Here is a 27,441-nt window from a genome sequence, read left to right as displayed (position 1 = left end):
CTGGACTGGTAGTGGTCCGGCGCCAGCGCCAGCTGAATGGGAAATTCTATGGTGAGTATTGTTGCCGTATTATTTTCTGTGTTTTTTTATTTTGACAATACAGTATCAATATCGGAGCGATTCAAAAGTCAAGTGATTCTCCTGTAAGCAATATTATTGGCTGAGCGGCTTCTCCAGTACTTTGCTGCAGATACTGAACAATTGGTGGAACGCTAGGCGCATGCGCATTGGAACCTTCTTGAAACGCATATGCGTGTCATCACATAGACGGTAGGCACATGCGCATATGAACAGGAGATGCCCCCGAGAAAATTATTGGTGGGACTGACTGTGGGACGGACCATTACAGTAAAACTTTTACTTTTTTCTTTCCTCAGAAAAGAAAACTTTGTGGAAAATGGCAAATGGAGGAATTTCGATGGATAATATCGCTTTGTGTAACAATGCCTGCACATTGCTGAATCGGATTTAAAAACCCACGTACCGGAGTCTACAGTTTAGTGGCCGTTGTTAGTGATTATGATAGAATAATGGACCTGAAACAGTATGCTGATGTTTTCCGGCCGTACAGTATACAATACTTTTTTTTATATACAGTATACTGTGTAATAAACCTGAAAAAATAAAAACTAAGCATTTATTCTACATGTATTACAGTACTGAGAATGCCTGCAGTATACAGTACAGTATGCCTGGACAGTAGTGTACATTCTAGAAACACTGTATTTTGTTGCGGTATCAAAAGAGCCAATGGAACAATGTAAAACAAATCAACATGTTCTTTTATTGGTGGAGTAAGTACAAAAACATTTATTTACAAATACTGTAAAATGTAGAACATTTTAAGTGCACAGCAATTCAAAACATCAACAGGTGTATGTTTTACTGCTACAGTAGTGAAAACATTTATGCATAGAAAGTAAAAACAAATTCTTTATTCATAAAATATACAAAATGCAACATCTCCTTTATTAAAGAACGGCAAGGCAAAACACATACAGTTGGATGGTGTGCAAAACAGTCTGCAGCACTACAGTCCTCGAGGGCAGCAAACAGGCCAGGTTTTCAGGCAAACCTTTGAAAACCGTGCCTGTTTGCGGCACTCAGGGACTGGAATTGTGCATGTCCTGTGTGTGTGTACAGCAAGTTAAAACATTTCTGTATACAGTACATGCAAGTTAAAACGTACAAACATTTTTTTATTAATACCAGTTACAGTAAAACCCACAACATCTCCTTTATTTAAATACAGTACAGCAGGTCAAAACATGTACACTACCGTACAACAGTATGGTCTTACCTGTGATTAAAAAAAATCTTTATTCATAAAATACAGTTTACAAAACACAACATCTCCTTTATTAAAGAAACATATGCAGTACAGTGGGATGGTGTGCAAAACTCAGTCCTGCACCACTACAGTCCTCGAGGGCAGCAAACAGGCCAGGTTTTCAGGCAAACCTTTGAAAACCATGCCTGTTTGTGGCACTCAGGGACTGGAATTGTGCATGTCCTGTGTGTGTACAGCAAATTAAAACATTTCTGTATAAATGCAAGTTAAAAACACAACAACATCTCCTTTATTTAAGCACAGCAGGTCAAAACATGTACAGTACAGTTCAGCACAACAGTATGGTCTTACAGTACCCGTGATTAAACCATACAGTCCGCCAGATTGTCCGTCCATGGCCGATTCCTTGCATGGCGCAAAACGCCATTAATGCAGTCTCGAACGCCTTTCATTACAAGATCTGTAACTGCATAAAAGCGCCGCAATTCCTCCAGAATGGTCTTTCTTAAATTGGCAGGAAGCGCCTTTTTTAGGCGATTTCCTTCGCAGTTCACTTTGAAGGCCCAGTCGCAGTACAAAGAGTAGGACACATGGTGCTTAAAAAGTAACAAGGCATACTTGTGGGGAGCACCAGCACTCATCACCCGATACTTCTCCCTGAGCGCCGGTGCCAGATCGCACAGGGTGATGTCGGGCACCGTATCGATGCGCGCGAATGTAGGTCTTCTGGGAGCGGGTGTGCTTGAGGCGACGGGCGATGGTAGGTTGTCTGGGTGGAAGCTTTCCTCCGGTCTTGGTCGCCATGTTGTCTCCTGGCGTGGTCTTGACGGGGTTGTCATGTGCTCCTCAACGGCATACATGTACATTACATCTTCTGGTGGAGGGGGTGCGCTTGGTGATGGAAGGAGGTCGATGCTCCCATTCAGCACATCCACCCTCCGTCTCCGGCGTCGAGGAAACAGGGGCATGAACACCGAGCAAATGATGTATACCCGCTATGTCAGCGTCTATCTTCTCCATCCGGCGATCCATCCGTTGATCCATATCTAGCATCCGTTGATCCATATGTAGCATCCGTTGCTCCACATTTAGCATGGTCTCCAGAACCAAATCTATCTTTGTCAGCACAATAGAGTTCCTGGGGATATCCACACTTATCCCATTCAGCATGGCGTGTGGACATCTGGGTGGATGGGTGCAACGAAGGATGAGATGGGGGTTCCATGGAGAGAAGTGGCAGCGTCCCCGAATAAGGGTGGAGGAGGTGATCTGTGGATATCCGGTAGAGGAGAAGCGGCAGCGTCGTCGAAGAGGGATGGAGAAAGTGACCTTTGGATTTACGGGCGAGAAGCAGCGTCGTCTAAGAGCAAAGGCACCAGCGTCGTCGGATAGAACTGGAGAAGATGGCCTGTGGGTTTCCGGGAGGGCGGCGGCAGCGTCGAGGACGAGGAGTGGAGAAGACGGGCTGAAGATTTCCGGGACAGCGGCGGCAGAGTCGTCCAAGCGTATGCGAGGAAGTGGTCTGCGGGTTCGATGAGTTGGGTCCCATTCGTTTTGCGTTGAGAGTACATCACCGTATTTCTTCTTGACATAATAAGGCTGACGTCTATGAAAACCCTTAGCCTTTGGGGTCCGCAGAAGGTTTTCTTTATTTGCCTTAGCCTGTCGCTTTTGCCTTTGCGTGGAAACGGCAACCGCCTTTCGCTTTTTCTGCATGACAGGCACGGCAGAGTCGAGTGAGTTCCTGCGTCCGTAGAATCGGGGTTGATCCATGGAAGCAGATGGATAATGCAGTATCTGGATGGACAAGGGCAAGTTCAGATAAAGATCAGCGAGTGGTGGGCTACAGTATGCAAAGTGTGTAACCTTTTATGCATGGCGACGAGGTACAGGTGTTGAAAGTGGGCGTACCCTAATGTGAGTCATTAACGTACCAATACATCATCCATTTTGTGGGTTTTCCCTGCACATTGAATACACATCGACTAAACATCGAATATACATTCTTGTGTTTGTATTTATTTCTACTCACAGCAATGCCTGTTAAGAAGATTTCCAAGGCGCTCAGCATGCGAATTAACGAGATGTACACGAGCGGACACCGAATTGCAGCTATCCAACGCTGGTTAGCTACTTCTGGCATCGTTGTGCGAGCAACCACCGTGAGCTATCATGCACACGGTAAAAACAGAGAACGCAAAAGGGCACCAAGGGTAACTAACGTGTAAGTATATTTATACAACTTAAATGTACTTTTTTTTTCATATAAAATATTGTACTCTAGATCTATATACTGTATGTAATATTTATATTACAACAGTATATATATTTTGTATATTTATATTACAACAGTATACAGTATATACTGTATTTTGCATATTTATATTTATATTACAACAGTATATATATTTTGCATATTTATATTTATATTACAACAGTATATATATATTGTATATTTATTTTTATATTACAACAGTATACAGTATATACACTATTTTGCATATTTATATTTATATTACAACAGTATATATATATTGTATATTTATTTTTATATTACAACAGTATACAGTATATACTGTATTTTGCATATTTATATTTATATTGCAACAGTATATATATTTTGTATATTTATTTTTATATTACAACAGTATACAGTATATACTGTATTTTGCATATTTATATTTATATTACAACAGTATATATATTTTGCATATTTATATGACAACAGTATATATATTTTGTATATTTATATTACAACAGTATACAGTATATTTTTATATTGCTGCATATTTATAGTTTGTTTTTCTTTACATTGTAGGGAGACAACTCTTCTGGTGGACAAAATAAGTGAGGAGAATGATAAGAAGAGTGCATTAAGGGTCAAATACTGTACACTCTGCAGGAAAATCACAATCTCACTGTATCCGAGACCAGCATAAAGAAGATGAGACGCAGCATTGGATGGAAATATGGACGTGTGAGGTTAGTACTGGACAGTACATGAGGTAAAAGTGTTGTTTAGGAAACTGTACTGTACCGCTAAAATTATTTATTCCTTGTCATTACAGAGCGTACCCCATGATACGGGACGTAAACAAAATAAAAAGAGTGGTCCAGGCCCAGGCATGGATCGACTGTGGAGAAACTTTCCAGGATTGCAGCTTCACTGACGAGTCTACTGTGTCGCTGGAGAGATTTGCAACCTTTGCATTTCACAAAAAAGGCCACATATCTTTGAAGCCGCGGCCAAAACACCCCATAAAGCTGCATGTGTGGGGTGCTATCTCTAGGCGTGGACCACGATGCATTGTCATCTTTGAAGGTAAAATATATAAAATATAATGTAGCCTTATGCACTGTACTTTACTAGTGTAGCCTTAATGTATGCACTGTACTGTACTATTGTGCAGTTTTTTGAGCACTTTTCTTTTCTTGCTATAGGAATCATGAATAAAGCTTTCTTCCAAGACAACATTGTCCCTGAGATAGTGCAATACATCACACGCGAGTTCCCGGATGGTCACCGTTTCTATCAGGACAACGATCCGAAGCACACCGCGTCAACAGCGCATATCCTTGACCGCGGTATCAACTGGGTGAAGACGCCAGCGGAGTAAGTGCGGTAACCGTGTCTCATTTTTTCCCCACTGTTTTTACAATGTACTGTATCTCTTAAACTAATTGTCCTATTTTTCCAATGACAGATCGCCAGACTTCAATCCGATCGAAATGGTCTGGCATCAGCTGAAGGACCATATCCGGAAAGTGGTGAAACCCTCCAAAAAGGACGAGTTGTTTAAAGGCATAATTAGTTTTTGGAACGATGTACTCACCGTGGAACGCTGCAATAAATATATAGACCATATTGCGACTGTGTTGCCCATTGTGATTGCGCGTAATGGGCAAGCATCAGGAAAGTAGTACTGTACTGTAGTATTGTAAGTACAGTATGATACAGGTAAGTATGGCACAGATTTTGTCATTCCTAATAGTCAGAGTATACAGTAGTTACAATTTTTTCTTTACAGAGAGAGCAGCACCAGCCACCTGGTTACATAGTATTTAACAGTAGTCAGAGTACAGTATACAGTAGTTCCAGTATAGACTAGTTTGACAGTAGTACAGTGAATGCCTACTAACTGCTCAATTTTTTTATTTCCAGAGAAAGCAGCACCAGCCATCTACAGTAGTACTACACATCACACAATGCCATAATACAGTACGCACATAACTGCACTGATTTGTTGTTTTCTTGTCTTTGCAGGAAAAAAGGATGCACTGGGATAGAGGGGGGGTTGTGTACAGTCTAATCTGTTTGTACACTCAAGTGTACAGTATATAAACAGCAGTAATGATGTACACAAAACCTCTCCTCTCTCAATGAACTACTGTACTGTTCACAGAATGAGGAACAAGATACAGACGGAAACAATATTATTACTATATATATATATATATATATATATATATATATATATATATATATATATATTATACATTACAGGATATATTATTAAATAATATTCATATAAATGTGCATTATTCATGTTTATACATTTTTTACAAATGTTTTCTAAATGTTTATCCAATTTCAATCTGCCAGAAGAACCTAATAAAGACTGCATTATGTATTATTCATGATTATTTTTATATTTGTATTTTTTGGTTCCTGATAAAATAAAATAAATATTTATTTACATTCCTGCTAATCATAATCATTGACAACACCCCCCCCCCCCTCCCTCACACTCACCAATGAATAAGAATGAATGACAAAACAACATGAATCAGTGAATGTTTTTTTTTTTGTAACAATTTTTTTATTGGACACGTTCACAAATTACTGTACATACAGAAATGTCATGAGCCCATAACACTTCAACTTAATACAATCATGTAGTGACCAATAACATTTTTCCGTTTTCTTTAGGGGGAAAGAGAAAGAGGGGAGAGAAAGAGGGGGAGGGGAGGGAGGGAGACAAACAAGTGGGGGGTGGGGTGGGAGATGGATGGATAGGTGGGGGGGTGGTTCGCCGAGAGGCTTCCTTGGTATTCTCTTCTGGAGTCAGGGGGGTTCTAAGGGTGCAGGAGGTTGGCCTTTTTGGGGTTTTATCTCTCTAACCAGGGGTCCCAAGTGTTCCAAAACTGAGGCATCTTCTTTTGGAGCATAGCCGTCAGCTTCTCCATAGTCATGACCTAATTTATTCGTCTAATTACTGTAGTTCTCGAGGGGGCCTTAATCTGTTTCCAGGCGGCTGCTATAGAGCATCTGGCCGCTGTCAGCATGGCCGTGATCAGCCTAAACATTGGCGACGGGAGGTCCTCAATGGGTTTGCTCAGCACCAGGGACAGAGGATCCAGGGGAAGGGGGAGTCCCGTGACCTCATAGACAAGCGTCTGAATCATGGTCCAGTACCTCTGAATCTCCGGACATGACCACCAAATGTGGGCCATGTCCCCCTTTTGACCACATCCCCGCCAGCACAGGTCTAGTGTGCCGGGGTAGACCTGGCTCAGCCTAGCTGGGGTCAGGTACCACTGAAATATAATTTTATAAATATTTTCTTTTATTGTTGTGCAAATTGATGTTTTAGTGGCTTGCTCACAAATCTCCTCCCAGTCTTCTTGGTCTATTAGGAGGCCCAATTCCTCCAACCATTTTTGCATGTAACGGTGATTCGGTGGACTGGATGATGGCTCCATTCCTTTATATATCTTGGAGATCAGACCTCTTTGGTAGGTGTTTTTAATGCATAAGGATTCAAATCTGGTTAGCGAGGGGAATTTGGAGGTTGGGGATAATGATAATAGGAAGTGACGGACTTGTAAGTACTTAAACAGGTGGAGATCCTGGATCACAAATTTATCCCTTAGCGCCTGGTAAGTTAAGATATCCTCCTTCTGCAGCAGATCGGCAACCATCCTAATATTGTGACTCTGGAATTGGTCAAATTGACTTGGGGAACACCCTGGCGGGAATTTGGGTTTCCCAAAGATTGGAGTGAGCTGGGAAGGGGACACTACCAGGCCATACTTCCCTTTGCTTTTAAGCCATACGTCCCACGTGCATCTCATTGCTCCTAGGTCGAACCTCTGTGGTCCAGTCCCGCTGCTGCCAGTGGTCCATAATGCCACTTGGAGGGAGTGGGGGCGCGCGTGGTGCGACTCTATTTCGAGCCAAGAAGCTGAGGCCGGGTCGCAATTCCAAACTACAGCCTGCTTCAGTTGTGCTGCGAGATAGTACTTGGCTATGTCGGAGACCCCCACACCTCCTCTTGCTCTTGAGGAGAGCATCACTGATCGAGGGACCCTGGGTTTTTTATCATTCCAAATGAATTGGAGGAGTAGTGATTGAATATTTTTTAGCGCTGCTTGTGGCACCGTGATTGGGAGGGTTTGGAAATTATACAATAGCCTTGGGAGGACGTTCATTTTTACTGCAACCATTCTCCCGAACCATGAAATTTGGTGTTTTTTCCATGCTTCTAGATCTTTTTTAATCTGATCGAATAGGGGGGGGGGGTAGTTATATTGATAGAGGGTATTGTAGGAGTTGGAAATTTTAACCCCAAGATATTTAATGTAGGTGGAACTCCACTTGTATTTATAGTTGGCTTGAATGAGTTTCCACGTCTGGGCTGGGAGGGATATATTCAGGGCTTCTGACTTGTGCATGTTCACTTTATAGTCAGAGACTGACCCAAATTGGGTCAGCAGCCTTTGAAGGTTGGGGAGGGATGTGTGGGGGTCGGCGAGGGTCAGAATCACATCGTCAGCGAATAGAGAAATTTTGTGTTCCCTGTCCGCAATTTGGATCCCCTTAATACTGGTTTCTTCTCTGATTGTGGCTGCTAGGGGCTCGATAGTTAGGGCGAATAGAAGGGGGGAAAGCGGGCAACCTTGTCTGGTCCTGTTCCTAATTTTTATTGGTTCTGAAAAGCCGCCTGATAGTTTAACATAGGCTGTTGGGTTTTGGTAGAGGGCTCTCACACCCTCCAGGAAAGGGCCACAGAAGCCAAACCTCAGCAAAGTTTGGTCTAGGAAGGACCACTTGATTCTGTCAAACGCCTTTTCAGCGTCAAGGCTCAGAATCATTGCTTTGGAACCGGAGAGAGATGCACGTGGTCAATTATATCCACAATTTTGCAGGTATTGTCGGAGGCCTGTCTTCCAGACACAAAACCTACTTGATCTACATGTATGAGTCTAGGGAGAATGGGGTTTAGCCTGTTTGCCAGGATCTTACTGTAGATTTTGAGATCGGTGTTTAACAGGGAGATGGGCCTGTAGCTACCGCAAAGGAGCGGGTCTCTACCCTCCTTATGGATTATAGCTAAATTTGCTGCTACCTAATTGAAGCTTACCCACTCCCACATTTAAATGGGTGAGGGCTTACTCCATAGCATCTTCCACTCAGGGGAACTTGCTTGCTTGCAGTATGGCTGTGACAAATCTAATACAGAGTGCTTTTCCTGGTAATGTACAGGTTAATAAAAGCTTCAGTCAGACTTAGAACTTTGCAACTAATATTGACAGATTTATTATAAATCATTCTTCCTGTTATTACACAGGTTATTAAGAATTTATATTAGTGTTAGGGACCCCTGAAATGTGGTCTGCCGTGCAGTTGGCTCAGGGGCTTACAACAATTTTGGCCAAAAATGTCAAACTAAAAAACCATTTTACTTAATAGATATTTAGACTTGTATATTTAGGCACTGTACCGTGTATGAGTTTCACTGGATGTGCACTGAGCTCCGTCTGTGTTTTGCGTTCTGTCTCTGGTTTTAAATATATATTGCCATGCTCAGTGGCACTCCTTTGTGACACTCATATGCTTATATATATGTTGTGGTTATTTTGGGGGTTCAATAGGAGCTTGTTAGGTGTCCAGTATGTTTTACTGTATAATCAGGGAAGAGAGGGATTGCTGCTCCAATGATTCGAGGAGATTTCTTAAGAAGGGGAGTTGGTTGTCGTTAGGGGCGTAAACATTGACTAGTGTAATTGGCGTACCTGCTAGGGTACCCTGGATTATCAGAAATCGACCATCTGGGTCTGGAAGAGACTTAGCCAGCACAAAAGGGACCCCGGTTCTAATGAGGATGGCTACTCCTTTTTTTTTTGCTTGGTGAGGATGCGAAATATGTGTAAACACAGGGTAGGTAGCGCTAACTATATATAAAGAGATTAACCCTAATAGGAGGAATAACCTCACATAGGGGGCTGCCTAAATACTAAAACTGACCCCCTGGTCAGATAACAGAACAAGAAAAGAATAAAGTATTAAAAAGGCACCGGCAGGTAAAGGATATATTCACCAACAGGAAGAACCGAAATGGATTCCAGGCGGTAGAGATGTGCTTAAAGGAAATATAAAAAAACACAAAACATGGTGTAATACTGTAAATAAAAAACAAAAATCAAACAACATATATTATTACTACTAAATTAATATATATCAGCTGAGATCAAGGGTGATTGAGATTTAAAAAACATTTAATAAAATAGATTAAAAACACTGGACATAAAAAACATATACAAATGATATAAACACAAATTTAAATATTGACAAATATTAGGACAATTGGTGTGGGACCAGTAATCAGCTTCACCAGATGAATTGCCCACTCACCGGACGAAAGATAAAAGCAGGCGGTGGATATATCTGAGAGTATCCCCTCTCTTTTCAGCTCACACAGCTACTGCACCGGATTCAGGGCCAGGATGATAGCTTCACACGCCAGGCTGCGTGTGTTTACTCTCCCTTGGTGCTCATTTCTCCTCGCAGCTGGTGGCAGATTCACCGCAGCAGATTCGTGCTGATCTTGACAATGAGTTTAAGCCGATAAACAGCTGATTCGTCTCGGCACTGGAAGCAACTCAGGCGTAGCGATCTGGGTCCCAACAAATTAACCCTACGCGTTTCGAGAGCGAGCTGCTCTCTTCCTCAGGGGTTCTACAAATGTGTCCCATAATGTCCTCTTTTATAGGAGTCCAATTTGGTCCAATAATCACCCTAATTAGATTGTTGCACATGCGCATTAGATAATATGTGGAAAACAATGTCCATTTGTCCGCACATGCGCAGTATTGCTTAATGGCAGAAAATAAAAATACAAAGTTATAGTAACGATCTCAGCTGATAAACTAACATATAACAACAAATTTTGTGATAAGTGTGGTAACAAATATAAGTGCTATAAATAAATAGCTATAATAGTGTGGTGAATGAATAATGAACCTAGTCTAAGCTATGTGGGAGAGTGCTATAAATAAATGTGCTATGATCATATGACATAATAAATGATAAATAAAATCTAAGCTGTGTTGTGTGGTGTATATATATAAAAAATGTGAATATAATTATAGTGTGGTTAGTGATTAGACTTAATATTGTGGTATATATATAAACTAGTGAAGGAGTTAAAGTGACATGGTGTATACTAATTATAATACTCTACAATTATTAATAATAATACTATGTATAGTGCCTATTTTTTATATAGGTAGTAAATTATATTATGAATGTGTGACTTTGAGTGAGTGTATAATAAAAAGTGATTGTATTACTATTAAATCTTTATACCAAGTGAATAAAATTTTTAAATAAGCGTTTTATATTTATTTATAATATTAAAGTGATTTGTGCTTACAAAGTGTGTTTTATATTACATACATTTAACATTTACATATTTGTACATTAAGACAATAATCCATATTAAAATTAAAATTATCTGGAATCCAAAATTTATACAATGAAAATTATTATCACAATAAAGACCATTAATATGAAAGAAAAGAACAGAACAAACTGGACAAATGACACCTTGAATTAGTTTACCAAAAAGGATTTTAAGTCGAAGTCAACGTTGAGGCCTAGTGGGGATAGGGTCCGTAGTTCGTATATCCAATAGGACTCACGTCTCCCCAGTTGGCTCACAGCGTTTCCTCCTCTCCAATTTGGAGTGATGGTTTCAATTGCCATACATTTCAAACCAGTGGGATCTTGATTGTGCACTTGCTGAAAATGATGCGATACATTGTGCGTTGCTAACCCTCTCCTGATGTTATATATATGTTCATATATGCGTCTTTGGACAGGTCTAGTGGTCATACCCACATATTGCAGACCGCATGGACACTCCAATAGATATACTACAAATGAACTTTTACAAGTGATGTGTTGTTGAATTAAATAATTTTTGGATTTCTTGTTTGATGTGTAGTTAGATGTTTTTATACTATATTTGCACGCAGTACACCTATGGCATGGGAAATATCCTTTATTTATGACAGTGTTACGTAACTTTGTTTGTAAAGATGGGCAGCTAGGAGCTAATTTGAGTCCGATGTTTGGTGCTCTAGTAAATACAATCTGAGGATGTTCTGGCAAAATACCTTCAAGTTCTTTATCTTTTTTAAGGATAGGCCAATATTTTTTAAATATTTTCCTTATATTTGGTGCCATCTGATTGTATTGTGTTATAAAGCTAAGATTAGCAGATTTATTTATAACCTTGTTCTTATATTGTAAAAGGTTACATCTTTCCATTGCTGCCACTTCTGTTATCGTTTTGTCAAGATCTTTGGAAGAATATTCTCTTTCCAGAAATTTTTTCTTTAAATCTTTAGCTTGATTGTGGAATATTTCGGCACATGAACTATTTCTTTTTAGTCTAATAAATTGTCCTTTGGGTATATTTTTAACCCAAGACGGGTTATGGTGACTGCGTGCATGGAGATAATTATTTGCCTGAACTGGTTTAAAGTAGGTACGAGTTTCTATTTGATCATTAGTAGCCGAAATGAGTAAATCCAGATATTCTATAGATGTCGAACTAGAATTAAAAGTGAATGTCAAATTATATGTGTTGTTATTCATGTACTGTTTAAATTTTTCTAAGTGCTCTAAAGTGCATGACCATATAAAAATAATATTAATGGTCTTTATTGTGATAATAATTTTCATTGTATAAATTTTGGATTCCAGATAATTTTAATTTTAATATGGATTATTGTCTTAATGTACAAATATGTAAATGTTAAATGTATGTAATATAAAACACACTTTGTAAGCACAAATCACTTTAATATTATAAATAAATATAAAACGCTTATTTAAAAATTTTATTCACTTGGTATAAAGATTTAATAGTAATACAATCACTTTTTATTATACACTCACTCAAAGTCACACATTCATAATATAATTTACTACCTATATAAAAAATAGGCACTATACATAGTATTATTATTAATAATTGTAGAGTATTATAATTAGTATACACCATGTCACTTTAACTCCTTCACTAGTTTATATATATACCACAGTATTAAGTCTAATCACTAACCACACTATAATTATATTCACATTTTTTATATATATACACCACACAACACAGCTTAGATTTTATTTATCATTTATTATGTCATATGATCATAGCACATTTATTTATAGCACTCTCCCACATAGCTTAGACTAGGTTCATTATTCATTCACCACACTATTATAGCTATTTATTTATAGCACTTATATTTGTTACCACACTTATCACAAAATTTGTTGTTATATGTTAGTTTATCAGCTGAGATCGTTACTATAACTTTGTATTTTTATTTTCTGCCATTAAGCAATACTGCGCATGTGCGGACAAATGGACATTGTTTTCCACATATTATCTAATGCGCATGTGCAACAATCTAATTAGGGTGATTATTGGACCAAATTGGACTCCTATAAAAGAGGACATTATGGGACACATTTGTAGAACCCCTGAGGAAGAGAGCAGCTCGCTCTCGAAACGCGTAGGGTTAATTTGTTGGGACCCAGATCGCTACGCCTGAGTTGCTTCCAGTGCCGAGACGAATCAGCTGTTTATCGGCTTAAACTCATTGTCAAGATCAGCACGAATCTGCTGCGGTGAATCTGCCACCAGCTGCGAGGAGAAATGAGCGCCAAGGGAGAGTAAACACATGCAGCCTGGCGTGTGCAGCTATCATCCTGGCCCTGAATCCGGTGCAGTAGCTGTGTGAGCTGAAAAGAGAGGGGATACTCTCAGATATATCCACCGCCTGCTTTTATCTTTCGTCCGGTGAGTGGGCAATTCATCTGGTGAAGCTGATTACTGGTCCCACACCAATTGTCCTAATATTTGTCAATATTTAAATTTGTGTTTATATCATTTGTATATGTTTTTTATGTCCAGTGTTTTTAATCTATTTTATTAAATGTTTTTTAAATCTCAATCACCCTTGATCTCAGCTGATATATATTAATTTAGTAGTAATAATATATGTTGTTTGATTTTTGTTTTTTATTTACAGTATTACACCATGTTTTGTGTTTTTTTATATTTCCTTTAAGCACATCTCTACCGCCTGGAATCCATTTCGGTTCTTCCTGTTGGTGAATATATCCTTTACCTGCCGGCGCCTTTTTAATACTTTATTCTTTTCTTGAGGATGCGAAATATGCCTGGGGGAATACGCTTTGAATGTGTTGGGGGGCGTCTTGGAGTTGAAATGGGTCTCTTGGATGAGAACAATGTCACCCTTAGATTTTTTTTGATCCATGAGGACTAGCTTCCTCTTTTTTACTGAATTGCGGCCTTTGACATTAATCGAGATTAGTTTGATGGAAGAGATTATGTTTTTGGGGGCATTTTCAGAGCTTTAGGCTCTGATGCTCTTGTATTTCCCATGTCAAGAGCTCTATTTTGGGTTATGGGACTTAGGTCCAGGTACGAGATAGAGGAAAGTGTGGTGGATGCCTCAGGGCGGGGGAGGGGGGGGCGGGTTGGACACAATAGGGAAGGAGAAAGCAGACGGGCCTTTGCGGGGCCCAAGGAAAATAACCTTTGTCACTAGGGTGAGAAAGGTAGTGGGGTGAAACACCCCTGGAGGAACTTCCAGGACAATGAGCCTGGTGCGGAGCAGGATGTAGGGCCCGAGACCCTCCCTGCGGTAGGAGTTAAACCACTTGTATCAGTTTAGTTGTGGGGGAACTTTCACTGTTCTTAAGTGTGCTGTGGGGCCTGTACTTGCATTGTTCGGGTAGTTTTTCACATTAGGGAAGGGGGGGAAGTAGGGGGAGGGGGCGGGGGGAGGGGCGGGGAGATGAGGGGAGGGTGTACATCTTTGTTGCATTTTCATCCTTACATTTATAAAACATATTCTCTATTGACCTTTGCATGTTAACATCTTTATAACCTATTCCCGTGGGATTTTGCGCTTCTTGACTTAGGTTCCCATTTCTGAGTCCCAACCTCTAAAATGGCTTGGCGGGTGAGAGGGGGTATAGAGGAGGGAGGGAGAGGAGATGAGGAGAGGGGGGGGACTTATTAACCCGTTTGTTGGGCTTTAACAGGTACCTTGAAACCTTTAACTTTGCTTCTGGGGGGATCAGTATTTCGCTGAGTGGCTTTGGGGAGGCGAGGAGGGGGAAGAAGGGGGTGGGGGGAGGCGGGGGGGAGAGGTGACGGAGGAGGGGAGATGAGAGGGGGGTGTACATCTTTGTTGCATTTAAATCCTTACATTTGTATACCATTTCTCCATTGACATTTGCTTGTTAACATCTTTATAGCCTATTCCCATAGGATTCTGCGCTTCCTGACTCAGGTTCACATTTCGGAGTCCCAACCTCTATCGTGGTTTGGCGGGTGAGGGGGCAGCAGGGAGGTAGCTTGCTCGCATTTGTTGGTGCCCATTCAGGGGTTAATTGGTACATTTCAGTTAGATATAAGACATACATTGCTGATATTTCACCTGTATCATGACGTTTACTTACAACACGTACATGGAGGGGGGACTGGGGATGGGGCGGGAAGGGGGAGGTTGTGGAGGGCTGTGGAGGGGGGATTGGGGGAGTGCATAAGGAGGGTGGGGAACCACAATTGTTCGAACCACAGTCATAGGAAATCAAATACATTTCAGGTGTGTGTGATAGTAGCTGATTTTGCCCCGTTGCAGGGGGAAAGGGGGGGGATGGGGGGCGGGGAGGATGGGGGGCGGGGAGGGTGGAGGTGGGGGAGGGGGGAAGGGGGAGGGGAGAGGGAGGGGGTACAGGGGGGGAGGGAGGGGGAAGAGGGGGGAAGGGGGAAAAGGGGGGGAAGGGGGGCAGGAGGGGAGGGAGCAGGGGGGGTGGGGGGAGGTTTATAGGGACAGTGGGAATATATCTTGCTCTTATCTGTTTGTAACATATTTAGAGGTTATCTAGAACATTTCAATTGGACATTGACCGGCCTTTGTTTACATTTCGACTGTATCTTGCCATTTGCATCGATTCATGTATGGGTGGGGGAGAGGCTGGGGATGGGTTGCGAGGGGTTGGGGGGGGGAAGTTAGGGCAGCAGCAGTTGTTTGATCTACAGTCTTAGGTACTCCTATACATTACAGGTGTGTGGTAGGAGCTGATCTTGCACCTTTGGAGGGAGAGGGGAGGGAGAGGGGCATAGCTCTAGTACCTACATTGTGAATTTCCCACAGTCATGGGGGGGACATATATACAGAGATTATTTGAAACCCGTTAGCTTTACCAGTCAGTCTCAACGTCCGTGGCTGGGCTCTGCCGGGTCTCCTCGCAGCTCCGCTCACCCGACCCCTCCTTCACTTCCCTCAGGTAAGTTGGGGGGCTGGGATATCTTGCGCCTGGGGTTTCTCCCGCAGAGGGTAGGTGTAGGCGGACGAGACACGCGGGGGTCGGGTGCTTGCTTCGTGGGTACTCGTGTGAGTGGGGAAGTGGCGTGGGGGGGGGCTGGGGGAGGAGAGGGTGTTTCAGAGGCCCTGTATGGGTTTTATAGGTAGGTATAGTCCTTGGGTGGGGTGGGGGGGGGATCTCCGCAGCTGGTGTGGCGTAGCTGCGGAGTGGAGCGGGGGGGTGAGAGGGGGGAAAGGTTTCGGTTTACCGTGTGAGATGAGAGGGTGTCTCAGCCGTTCAGGGAGCGTCTCGGTTTTTTCTTTCTTGGATCTTTAGGGTCCTGGCTTTGCTTTGGTGGTTCTCTGCTGGGCCAGGCATTCCGAAGATCTGGATCCGTGCTGGCGTCGGGGCAGGTTAGTGTCTTCTTCTTCTTCCTCTTGTCTCTGTCCCTGCAGGGCAGGGAGTCCGAGGAGTCGCAGGAATCTGGGGACTTCCTCGGTATGTGAGATCGTGTGGAACTTGCCTTTAGCGTGAACGCTGAGTTTAAATGGGAACCCCCACCTATAGCGCACATTGTGATCTTGCAGGTGCTGGGTCAGCGGCTTTAATTCTTTGCGGCGGAGGATAGTCGTTCTTGACAGGTCACTATAGATCTGGATATGTTCTCCTTGGAATGAGATCTGGTTCATCTCTCTGCTTTTAGACAGGATTTTCTCTTTAGTGTTGTACGAGTGAAAGCGTGCGATCACATCTCTGCGCCTCCTGTGGTCCTCCCGCCTCGGACCCAGGGCTCTATGGGCTCGATCTAGCTCCATGTCCTCTTTTTTCATCCCTGGGGCCAATAGCTGGAAGAGGTCTTGCAGGTAGGGTGTGAGGGCTTCTGCTGTGATTGTTTCAGGTATGTTTCGGAACCTTAAGTTCTGGCGCCGATCCCGATTTTCTTGGTCTTCCAGACCATCTTTCAGCAGTGCAATTTCGTGGTTGAGTCTGTTAATTTCATCCTCTGCTGAGGATTGCACCGCCTCAACTTCCTCCACCCTGCCCTCCAGGGACTCCGTTCTTTGAGTGACTTCGTTGAGATCCTGCTTTATCTTTTTGATCGCGCTATTGAAATCCTCGTTGACACCTTTCCTCAGCTTAGTGAACATCTGGTTCATATATTCTTCTAGGAAGTCTTTAGTGATAAGGTGGCTTGCATTTATATGCTCCAGTAGTGGTTGCTCGTGGGCGGGAACACCTGCCACGCTGGTGCCGGCGCCATCATGGCTCTCCTCCTCCTGGTCTGTCTGGCGCTTCGTCGGTGCAAAGTATGTTGAAACGCTTTGCGTGGGTTTTTTTTTTTTGCTGCTTTGCCATCCTGGCTCGTGGCTGGTGCTGCCCTCGCGTTTCTCCGGCATTTTTGGGTGTTTTTTTACTCTTTCTATCTCCTTTTAGTGGAGGGGAATCGGGAGCTCCGCTTTAGGCTGGCATGTGCGGTGACGTGACCGGAAGTCTTCAGTGAATGGTTTTTTTTAACTCTCAATTCCCACAATGCTGTGCAAATCAGATTTACATTTCAAATTCGATAAGGGATTTTCCAAAGCGCTACCGTAAAAAAAGCCTCAAAGGGTTGGGGGGTTGGATTAATCATGTACAGTAATCAGCTAGCTCCCATCTCTAAAAGGATTACACGCAGGCGCAGTGAGGCTTTGTAGCTCGGCTATGGACGGATTAAGAACACAATGGCAAGATTCAGAAAATTAACGACTCTGTGGAGAGGGGGGGTTGGGATAGTAATGCGCAGTAAGAAGCTAGCTCCTATCTGAAAAAGGATTACATGCAGGCGCAGTGAGGCTTTGTAGCTCAGCTATGGACGGATTAAGAACACAATGGCAAGATTCAGAAAATGAACGACTCTGTGGAGAGGGAGGGGTTGGGATAGTCATGCGCAGTAAGCAGCTAGCTCCTATCTGAAAAAGGATTACACGCAGGCGCAGTGAGGCTTTGTAGCTCGGCTATGGACGGATTAAGAACACAATGGCAAGATTCAGAAAATTAACGACTCTGTGGAGAGGGGGGGGGGGTTGGGATAGTCATGCGCAGTAAGCAGCTAGCTCCCATCTGAAAAAGGATTACACGCAGGCGCAGTGAGGCTTTGTAGCTCGGCTATGGACGGATTAAGAACACAATGGCAAGATTCAGAAAATTAACGACTCCATGAGCAAGCCTTGTGTGTGTTTGTGGGGGAGGGGGCTACAGGGCACAACTGCATGAAGTTCAAAGATAAAGACATACTTTAATTTCAAACGAAAGTTCATCATAATAATACACCCCCAAATACAGTACGTAAAAAGAACAAAAATCAGCCATGTGCAGTCAAACGCACAGGGTCGCAGTCAAAAGCTACAGCACAGATAGAATATCGTAATACAGTATCAAGATGGTTTTTGCAAACTTGTGGAGAAAATAAAAATAAAAAAAATTGCAATAAAATTTTTTTTTGTTTTATTTGTTTGGGTCACTCACTCAAGCAAGCAAGCAGGCAGTGGTGGGCGAAGTTACAGGCGCATGCATTGTAATCACCTGCTGTCAAGCAGGAATGTGATTGAAACCAGACACACGTTCAAAGGAATGGTGTGGGAGAGATGTACTGCATTGTAGAGAAGATAAGAAGTTGAAATACCTTACCCTGAGCGAGGGGAGAGCGCTGTATATGCCGAAATGTGACACTGATACAGTACTGTACACGCCTATGCGTTTCAACAATTTTCAAATGAGACATACTGTACAGTAGAGCACTGCAAATGCATGTACTGTATACTTTAAATATGCAAATTTACAATTACTGCGCACGCACACATAAGTTGTGTACTGACGTAGGTTGAAACGCGAAGGTATTAGACTTCCAAGACAACAGCTCGCAAACGCCCCCCTGAGTTTTTACACGGCATTGCAGTATTGCAGACGGCGAGAATAAAATGCTAAAATCACGACCGCTAAAATAACGCAGTTCACTCCGGGCGAAACAAACAGAAAACCGCACCTAACCGGAATAATCCGAGAGCCGCGGATCTAGCCGTTTTAGACTCAGGTCGGCCGCCACTGTACATAGTTGCAAAAGCAATTACATAAGTGAAAAGGGTATACATTATATATACAAGGCATTTCAATTTTTTAGCAGAACAGTTACAGTGGAGTGTTTGGGTAAAAGCCAGATGGGGATTGGCTAGGGAAATTTGTATGGGTAAAATAATTGCTTAATCGGGAGTGAATATTTTTTCCATGACAGTGGATAGTATTGGGAGAAGAGAGATTGGCCTGTAGTTTGAGACAGGGTTTTTTGTCCCCACTTTTGAAGATTGGAACAAACTCTGACAGTTTCCCAGGTCTTAGGGATATGGCCTGCGGACAGGATAGAATTAACTATGGAAGCAATTAGTTTGGTAATGGCTGGGGCATCAAGTCTTAGGAACTTAGATTGTAGCAAAGTCAGGTTCACAGTGGCTACTTAGTTTTAATTTGAGGAACATTAATAGGGAATACCTCTGTCTATATGCGGATGCTAAGACAGGAGTAAACACATTGATACAAGAATTTATTCCTAGGTATAAATTATGTCCCTATGAGACACTTATGGGATGACTTATGACTATCAGCAGTCCAAAGGAACGAATTAAGGACCATGTTATTGGTAATAAAACAATTAATAAGTATTGTATGCCACTAATACATTTTTTGAGTCTCTCTAGGCAAAGTTGAAAGTGCACCTACTCGAGATGGGGTTAATAGTCAAATATTTCCTACGCAAGCATGCTCTGCATCCCAGATGAAAAGGCCTATACTAACCACCACTACAGCAATTAAAGTGGCAGAGTTCTTTTTCTGGACCCAAAGCACGTAAAGCTCGCTCCAGCTCCACCAAACGTTCCAGCTCCACGAAAGACCAAAGTCACCTAAAGCACAGCCGCATCAAGTTAACGTCTTGCCGAGTCAAAACTCTAACCGTTAACCAACGAGGAAAATAAGACACCAGGCTAAGGCCCGGTTTTATCAGAACATTTCATTTGTTCAAAGACTCAATATTTTTATTTTTTAGAGTGTGTTTAAGTTAGAAATTTAAGGTGTATGTACAATTGGGCCTTGATGGGAGGATTGGTTTCCTGGAAGCGTGGCTTGCGAAGGCTCTTGTATGTGTTTTGGCAGTACTCATCACTCTCTATGTATGTGTCATGTGCAGCAAAACTTTGATCCAGAAGTGTGTTGCACCTCCACCGAAAGGAGGGGGTCACCCAGGGGCGTGTGTCAGCCACAAGGAAAGGATCATAAGTCAGCCATTTTGACCATCGCAGACATTGTCTGTTCTGATATTCTGAGTGAATGATGTATATAATGCGTGCAGGGGTGATGATCATGCATTTCGCTTCCACAGATACCAAACCCCCACAATTCTCAGTAATAGAATGTTGTGATGATTCTGAAAATATATGATGATAGAGATAGATGCCATTTCCTTTGTCTAGCAACTACATACCCAAAGAAAGGTTGCTTGCATAAAATAAGGTTTTTAGTATTATGTGTATAATTTCTGTATTTTCCCATTTTTTAAGGGAACCTCTTTAAAGGGTGTATCACACACTGGGAACAAGAATCAATTTAGGGGTCAAGTGTCTCCACCAACCAATGAAACCTGTGTAAAAATGTATGTTCAGTCAGATAACAATTTACAGGAAGGATGTGGCCTTAATTTTGCAGTTTTTAATTTCATCATTAAACCAAGAACAGGTTCAGATTAGGCTTATGGTCTTACATAACAGAATTGCTTTAGACTAAGTTTTAGCTTCAAAATGAGGGGTATGTGTCCTAGTTGAAGAACAATGTTGTGTTTTCATTCAAGATCAGTGTAGCAATGTGCAACATGAACTAGATGAAATAGAAGAGATCCAAAAAGGCTTACAAAGGGAAGTGACAGAATATCACCCTTGGGGTTAGGTGAATGGCTTAAATCACTTGGAGCAAAAACTTATGAATGCTTTGGTGTGTGGGGGTGTTACTTGTTGTCATATATGTGTGTGTCACGTGTTGCAGAGGTATGATCCACAAATTGCTACCCCCTCCTCCAATCTGATGCCACTCTTTGCAGATGCCGGAAACAGCAGTCCCTTGAAGAAAGAAGATGCCGATCACAGTTATTCAACTCCAAAAGAAATGTTGGGGCCACGAGCGCCATACGAGACTATGACAGCAGGAGGGAAACACCTCCTCCATTTCACTCCAGTGTATACATACAAACAGTATCAGATGATGGAGCACCCCAGTATACAATACGAGTCTGTCTATGTGTCCCTGTACTAACATCAAAAACATAATTCTCAAACGCTATGTTTTTAGAATAAAAAAGGAGGGAACTGACAAAGTGAGAATATGATGCAAGGAGGGGGGGGGGGAGGTCGGACATAACAGCACTGGGATCTAAGCAGCCATTTTAAGTCAGCATCCATCTTAGGTGCTTGATATTGTCTATTGTCTGTATGCAAAGTGTGTGCAGCGCACAGCAGTAAGTAAAGGAAAGCAGGTCTGGCAAAACGAAATCCTTTAATAAGAAGCCATAAAATAGAGGGCTGCAACCCTTCTACGCGTTTCGTGCTAGTGCACTTTATCAAGAAGTCTGGCAACTGGGGCCAACCCAATGAGGTAAGGGGAGGGTGTCTCTGTGCAACCTACCCCCACCTTCAGGGTATTTTAGAGCCCCCCTATAGGTTTAGTACTGTGATTATCTGATTAGTCATTACCCAGTATGTGCTCCTTTTCATTAAATATATACGGACCCCAGAACTTTTGAGTACCATTCTTCACCAAAAATATTGTCTGTATGAAAGTTGGTATGGAAGTTAGTTTAAAGACATTTTTATTTTTCCTGCTCCTGAAGTTTCAAATGATATTGAGCTGTTCAGCTAAGCCACAAGACCTTGAAGAGGGGAGAAAAGCGCGAATGTTATGAAAATAAAATATAGATAACCAGAAAGTCTCGCATTCCGAGGGAGGTGCCCATGAAGTCCCGTATGTAGAGGAAAAGTCACCAGCCCGTATAAGGAATATTAGCTGAGTCATTTCATTTCTAATATGAATCCCATAATAATACTGTTAACTCAATGTGTTCATGTTCATATTTTGTTTATCTCATATGCTTACGTAGTGACGCACAAGCAACCTCGTATAGGGGGCGTGGCTTAGTATTTTGTGTATAAATAAGGCCTGTATGCCACCATGCCCTCGGGAAAGTTTTATTTTGAAACTCTCCTCTGCGTGTGCACCGTACATTGCAATAAACTTATTTGTTATCCTGCAAATGATCCTCAGATGACTCTTATTTATTGACGCTTTTCACAATAGGATCCGCAGCACACTCAAAGTTATTTAATCTTTAGAAATACATCAGGCAGTCACAGGAACCCCAGAGCACCGGTAGTTGTATCCTTATATATTTTCTATGTGGTGTGGAGCACTTTCCCTGTAATAGCTTTTCACCATTATCACCCAGCACACAGCACTTTCACTGCAGCAAGGGATTCTGGGAAATGACATGCAAATGAGCCCAAAACCATATAACATGGTCCCCTGTAAGCTTTTGCTAGCCGTTTATATAGTGTGTATGTATGTATGGGTGTATATCCTTTGAGTAATGCACTATAATACACTGATAATTAAGGTACTGCAGTCTGCGTGCCACGGTCTGTTCCCCAGCGCACCACGCTGCCACTCTGACTTTCTGGGGGCGCACAGCACCAACAGGAATATCCCCCCGGCCTCTAACCCCGTCTCTGTCACCGGGTGTTTTATTTAGTGTTCAATAAAAAGATACCGCAGAACATGAACGTATTAAATAAAAGTGTAAGCTGTTCTGGAACCAAAGGGAATACGCTGGGTAATGTATGGCCAGACAGCTTAACTAGTTCCCTTTACAAGCACCACACGTTCTTCATCTTTTCTTCACTTTATTGAAAAGCAGCAGATAAAGTTACTTGTAGATGGTGCGGTGAGAGAGAGTTTCTCTACAATAATAGTGCTCGATAGTAGGGACACAGGTAAAAACGATACTCTTACCAAGAGCTGGGGGCACGAGTAGTGCTGCTTAGCCTGCTGAGATGGAAAGAAAGCAAACTGGAGGCTGTCTCACAGGAACAGAGCCTGGGCTGAGGGAACTGTGAGCACAGGCAGGGGGTAGTGGGACAGTCCTCTATGCCAGGGGAACAACAGGGGTAGTCATACGGATAGGAAGAGAAACTAATGTATCCATATCCCCTGCACTGGGAATAATAACTGCAGGGAAAGTGCTACTACATAAAGGGCCAGCAGTCGGAGCTGCAAAAAGGGGGTAAAAAGGAACAGAACTATGATTCTTGTTCCAGGACATATGCACTAAAAAGGCAGATTTGGGAGCTTGTGTTTCCCTGGAAAGTAACTGTGCATGTTTAAGGGCCTCTGAAGAGGGGAGGATTTATTAATGACGTGTTCTGCTGACCCCGAGCCACCTTATGGGAGCCAAAAGATATATGGAGAAGAGAAAAGAGGTGCGTGATGTCATGGCCACGCCTACCCGTGTCATAGCCACGCCCATCTGTCACTCACAGCACTGAACTCTATACACACACAGTGTGCTTCACGTGCACGAACATTCGCATGCGCAAAACAAGCCTTAGGCTGCGGCCACGCTAGAACTGACCGCGCTCATGCTTCAGAGCGGTGACGTCACCAGCTCCCCAAGCATGAGCGCCGGGTGTCCTGGCTATTTCACAAGCTCACGCGGGGGGAGCGCTGCGGGCAAGTTGATCGGCACTTCAAAGTCTCTTTTTTTTTAAGTGTGGGTGAAAACTAACTCAGCAAGCACGGCGCGGTCAGCACGCGCAGCGCTAGCGCGGCCGCAGCCTAAGTGATGAGTAAAACACTTTCCCGCAGCTCCTGCGCTGACTCGCATGCTACATACAGTTGCTTGCTTGCTGGATAGCGCAGTTGTGGGATAATAATGCCGCGGCCGTGGGTTTGATCCCCACACCGGCCATTCTGCAGCTTTCTTTGCATTTGTTCTGTGTTTTATAAAAGGTTATGAGGATGTAAAAGTTTAAATTGATAAACATACCATGAATCGCTCCCTAGGGTCGTCTCAATCAGCGCTGCTCCCTTCCCCGTTACCACACGAGAACGCTGGGAAATTAAGGGATTTTATCTCAGTATAGTGACATATTAGGGACATTTTGTATGGAGCAGAATAATTAGCACAGGGAAAATAACAGGAAAATAAAGTCCATCATAAGCACACTTATTCACATATTTAATCTACATTCTTAGGCCGCGCTTATAGTGCTGCGACGTCGCCCGAAAACAAAAGCATTGCCGCCCGCGTGCTGCGCTTATAGTATCCGGTAAAATTAGATTTTTCAAGGGCCGTCGTGTCACTTGAACAAATCAAATTGCTGGAATCCCGCACTGCCGCCGCCCGGCGAAACATAACTTAGCCTTAATCATTTTTTCTCTCCCTTACTGTGCCTCTCTTTCCCCATCACTGTGCCTCTCTCCCCTCCCCTCACTGTGCCTCTCTCCCCTCCCCTCACTGTGCCTCTCTCTCCCCCTCACTGTGCCTCTCTCCCCTCCCCCTCACTGTGCCTCTCTCCCCTCCCCTCACTGTGCCTCTCTCCCTCCCCCTCACTGTGCCTCTCTCTCCCCCTCACTGTGCCTCTCTCCCCTCACTGTGCCTCTCTCCCCTCCCCTCACTGTGCCTCTCTCCCCCTCACTGTGCCTCTCTCCCCTCCCCTCACTGTGCCTCTCTCCCCTCCCCTCACTGTGCCTCTCTCCCCTCCCCCTCACTGTGCCTCTCTCTCCCCCTCACTGTGCCTCTCTCCTCCCTCCCCCCCCTCCCCCTCACTGTGCCTCTCTCCCCTCCCCTCACTGTGCCTCTCTCCCCTCCCCTCACTGTGCCTCTCTCCCCTCCCCCTCACTGTGCCTCTCTCTCCCCCTCACTGTGCCTCTCCCCTCCCCTCACTGTGCCTCTCTCCCCTCCCCCTCACTGTGCCTCTCTCTCCCCCTCACTGTGCCTCTCTCCCCTCCCCTCACTGTGCCTCTCTCCCCCTCCCCTCACTGTGCCTCTCTCCCCTCCCCCTCACTGTGCCTCTCTCTCCCCCTCACTGTGCCTCTCCCCTCCCCTCACTGTGCCTCTCTCCCCTCCCCCTCACTGTGCCTCTCTCTCCCCCTCACTGTGCCTCTCTCCCCTCCCCTCACTGTGCCTCTCTCCCCTCCCCCTCACTGTGCCTCTCTCTCCCCCTCACTGTGCCTCTCTCCCCTCCCCCTCACTGTGCCTCTCTCCCCTCCCCTCACTGTGCCTCTCTCCCCCTCACTGTGCCTCTCCCCCCCTCCCCTCACTGTGGCTCTCTCTCCCCCTCACTGTGCCTCCCTTCCCCTCCCCTCACTGTGCCTCTTTCTCCTGGATAGCGCAGTTGTGGTGATAATAATGTTTGGGGGTGGAGAGAGGGGAGGGGGACGAGAGGGGGGAGGGGAGGGGGGGAGGAGAGGGGGGGAGGAGAGGGGGAGGGGGAGGAGAGGGGGGAGGGGGAGGAGAGGGGGGAGGGGAAGAGGGGGATGAGTGGAGAGGAGAGGGGGGGAGGAGAGGAGAGGGAGGGAGGGGGGGAGGAGAGGAGAGGGAGGGAGGGGGGGAGGAGAGGAGAGGGGGGGGGAGAGGAGAGGAGAGGAGAGGGGGGGAGGAGAGGAGAGGGAGGGGGATAACCCACCTTCTCTGCTCCCGGGATCACAAGCCGAGGTTTGAATCCTGGAGCTACCAATGCAATGTCCAATCAGGGCACGCCTCCTGCAAATGTCACAGCCAATAGGAGGGTTGTTAGTAAAATGCTCACAACCGCCACTGAAGCCTGAGCCGCCATCTTGGATAAGGGTTATGCCCATACTAAGTAATACAGCTTGCTGAGAGACCCAATAGAAGATGTAATAGAGGGGAGGGGGGGTGAGGCATAGTGGAGGGAGGGGAGAGAGAGGCACAGTGAGGGAAGGGGGGGAGAGAGACAGTGAGGGAAGGGGGGAGAGAGAGGCACAGGAGGGGGAGGCACAGTGAGGGTAGGGGGGAGAGAGGCACAGTGAGGGAAGGATGGGAGAGAGGCACAGTGAGGGGGAGAGAGGCACAGTGAGGGGGAGAGAGGAGAGGGGCACAGTGAGGGGGGAGGGAGGAGAGGGGCACAGTGAGGGGGAGGGAGGAGAGGGGTACAGTGAGGGGAGGGAGGAGAGAGAGGCACAGTGAGGGGAGGGGGGAGAGAGGCACAGTGAGGGGAGGGGGGGAGAGAGGCACAGCGAGGGGGGGGGGAGAGAGAGGCACAGTGAGGGGGAGGGAGGAGAGGGGTACAGTGAGGGGGAGTGAGGAGAGAGAGGCACAGTGAGGGGAGGGGGGAGAGAGGCACAGTGAGGGGAGGGGGGAGAGAGGCACAGCGAGGGGGGGGGAGAGAGGCACAGTGAGGAGGGGGGAGAGAGGCACAGTAAGGGAGAGAAAAAAAATGATAAAGGCTGTGCCTATACTGCCGTCGATGGCGACACGACGGGTGACGTCATTCGTCGCTGTCGCCACCTGCGAAAGTTATGTTTCACCGGGCGGCAGCGCGGGATTCCGGCAATTTATTTGTTCTGGGATCGTCACGTGACACGACGGCCCTTGAAAAAATCTAATTTTGCCGGCTACCAGTTTCAACGACAGCGCACGCGGCGGCAATACTTCTGTTTTGCGGCGACGTCGCCAGTACTATAAGCGCGGCCTAAGAATGTAGATTAAATATGTGAATAATTGTGCTTATGATGGACTTAATTTTCCTGTTATTTTCCCCGTGCTAATTATTCTGCTCCATACAAAATGTCTCTAATATGTCACTATACTGAGAGAAATCCCTTAATTTCCCAGCGTTCTCGTGTGGTAACGGGGGAAGGGAGCAGCGCTGATTGAGACGACCCTAGGAAGCGATTCATGGTATATTTATCAATTTAAACTTTTACATCCTCATAACCTTTTATAAAACACAGAACAAATGCAGAGAAAGCTGCAGAATGGCCGGTGTGGGGATCAAACCCACGGCCCCCGCGGCATTATTATCCCCACAACTGCGCTATCCAGCAAGCAAGCAACTGTATGTAGCACGCGAGTCAGCGCCGGAGCTGCGGGAAAGTATTTTACTCATCACTTAGGCTGCGGCCACGCTAGCGCTGAGCGTGCTGACCGCGCCGTGCTTGCCGAGTTTAGTTTCTGCAATTGATATTGTCCCGTCCCCGCTCACGCGGTGCGCACGCTCACCCACGCTTGGCGCTTAAGTAAATAAAAAAAGACTTTGAAGTGCGCTCAACTTGCCCGCAGCGCTCCCCCGCGTGAGCTTGTGAAATAGCCAGGACACCCGGCGCTCATGCTTAGGGAGCTGGTGTCGTCACCGCTCTCAAGCAGGAGCGCGGTCAGTGCTAGCGTGGCCGCAGCCTAAGGCTTGTTTTGCGCGTGCGAATG

At 44.5% G+C, this 27,441-nt stretch overlaps 3 protein-coding genes across 5 annotated transcripts in view; 1 reads left to right on the top strand and 2 right to left on the bottom strand.

The window, feature by feature from the left end:
• Positions 1 to 27,441, bottom strand: part of LOC142468238 (uncharacterized) — a 407,600-nt gene that overhangs the window by 305,329 nt on the left and 74,830 nt on the right. The gene's annotated exons all lie outside the window — the stretch shown is intronic.
• Positions 1 to 27,441, bottom strand: part of LOC142468177 (uncharacterized) — a 122,385-nt gene that overhangs the window by 20,124 nt on the left and 74,820 nt on the right. Inside the window, exon 2 of the mRNA XM_075574405.1 lies at positions 24,043 to 24,107. The gene's annotated coding sequence lies outside the window, so the exon portion shown is untranslated. The remainder of the gene's footprint in view (positions 1 to 24,042; positions 24,108 to 27,441) is intronic.
• The window catches only part of LOC142468214 (uncharacterized), a 119,143-nt gene that overhangs the window by 63,700 nt on the left and 28,002 nt on the right, over positions 1 to 27,441 (top strand). Inside the window, exon 2 of one of the 2 annotated variants that reach the window (XM_075574509.1) lies at positions 26,854 to 26,919. The exons of the other annotated variant lie outside the window; for it this stretch is intronic. The gene's annotated coding sequence lies outside the window, so the exon portion shown is untranslated. The remainder of the gene's footprint in view (positions 1 to 26,853; positions 26,920 to 27,441) is intronic. 2 annotated transcript variants of the gene reach the window in all.

The sequence above is a fragment of the Ascaphus truei genome, chromosome 1 (assembly GCF_040206685.1).
Source record: "Ascaphus truei isolate aAscTru1 chromosome 1, aAscTru1.hap1, whole genome shotgun sequence".
In the NCBI taxonomy this organism is placed as follows: Eukaryota; Metazoa; Chordata; class Amphibia; order Anura; family Ascaphidae; genus Ascaphus; species Ascaphus truei.
This window is presented reverse-complemented; position numbering and strand designations above follow the sequence as displayed.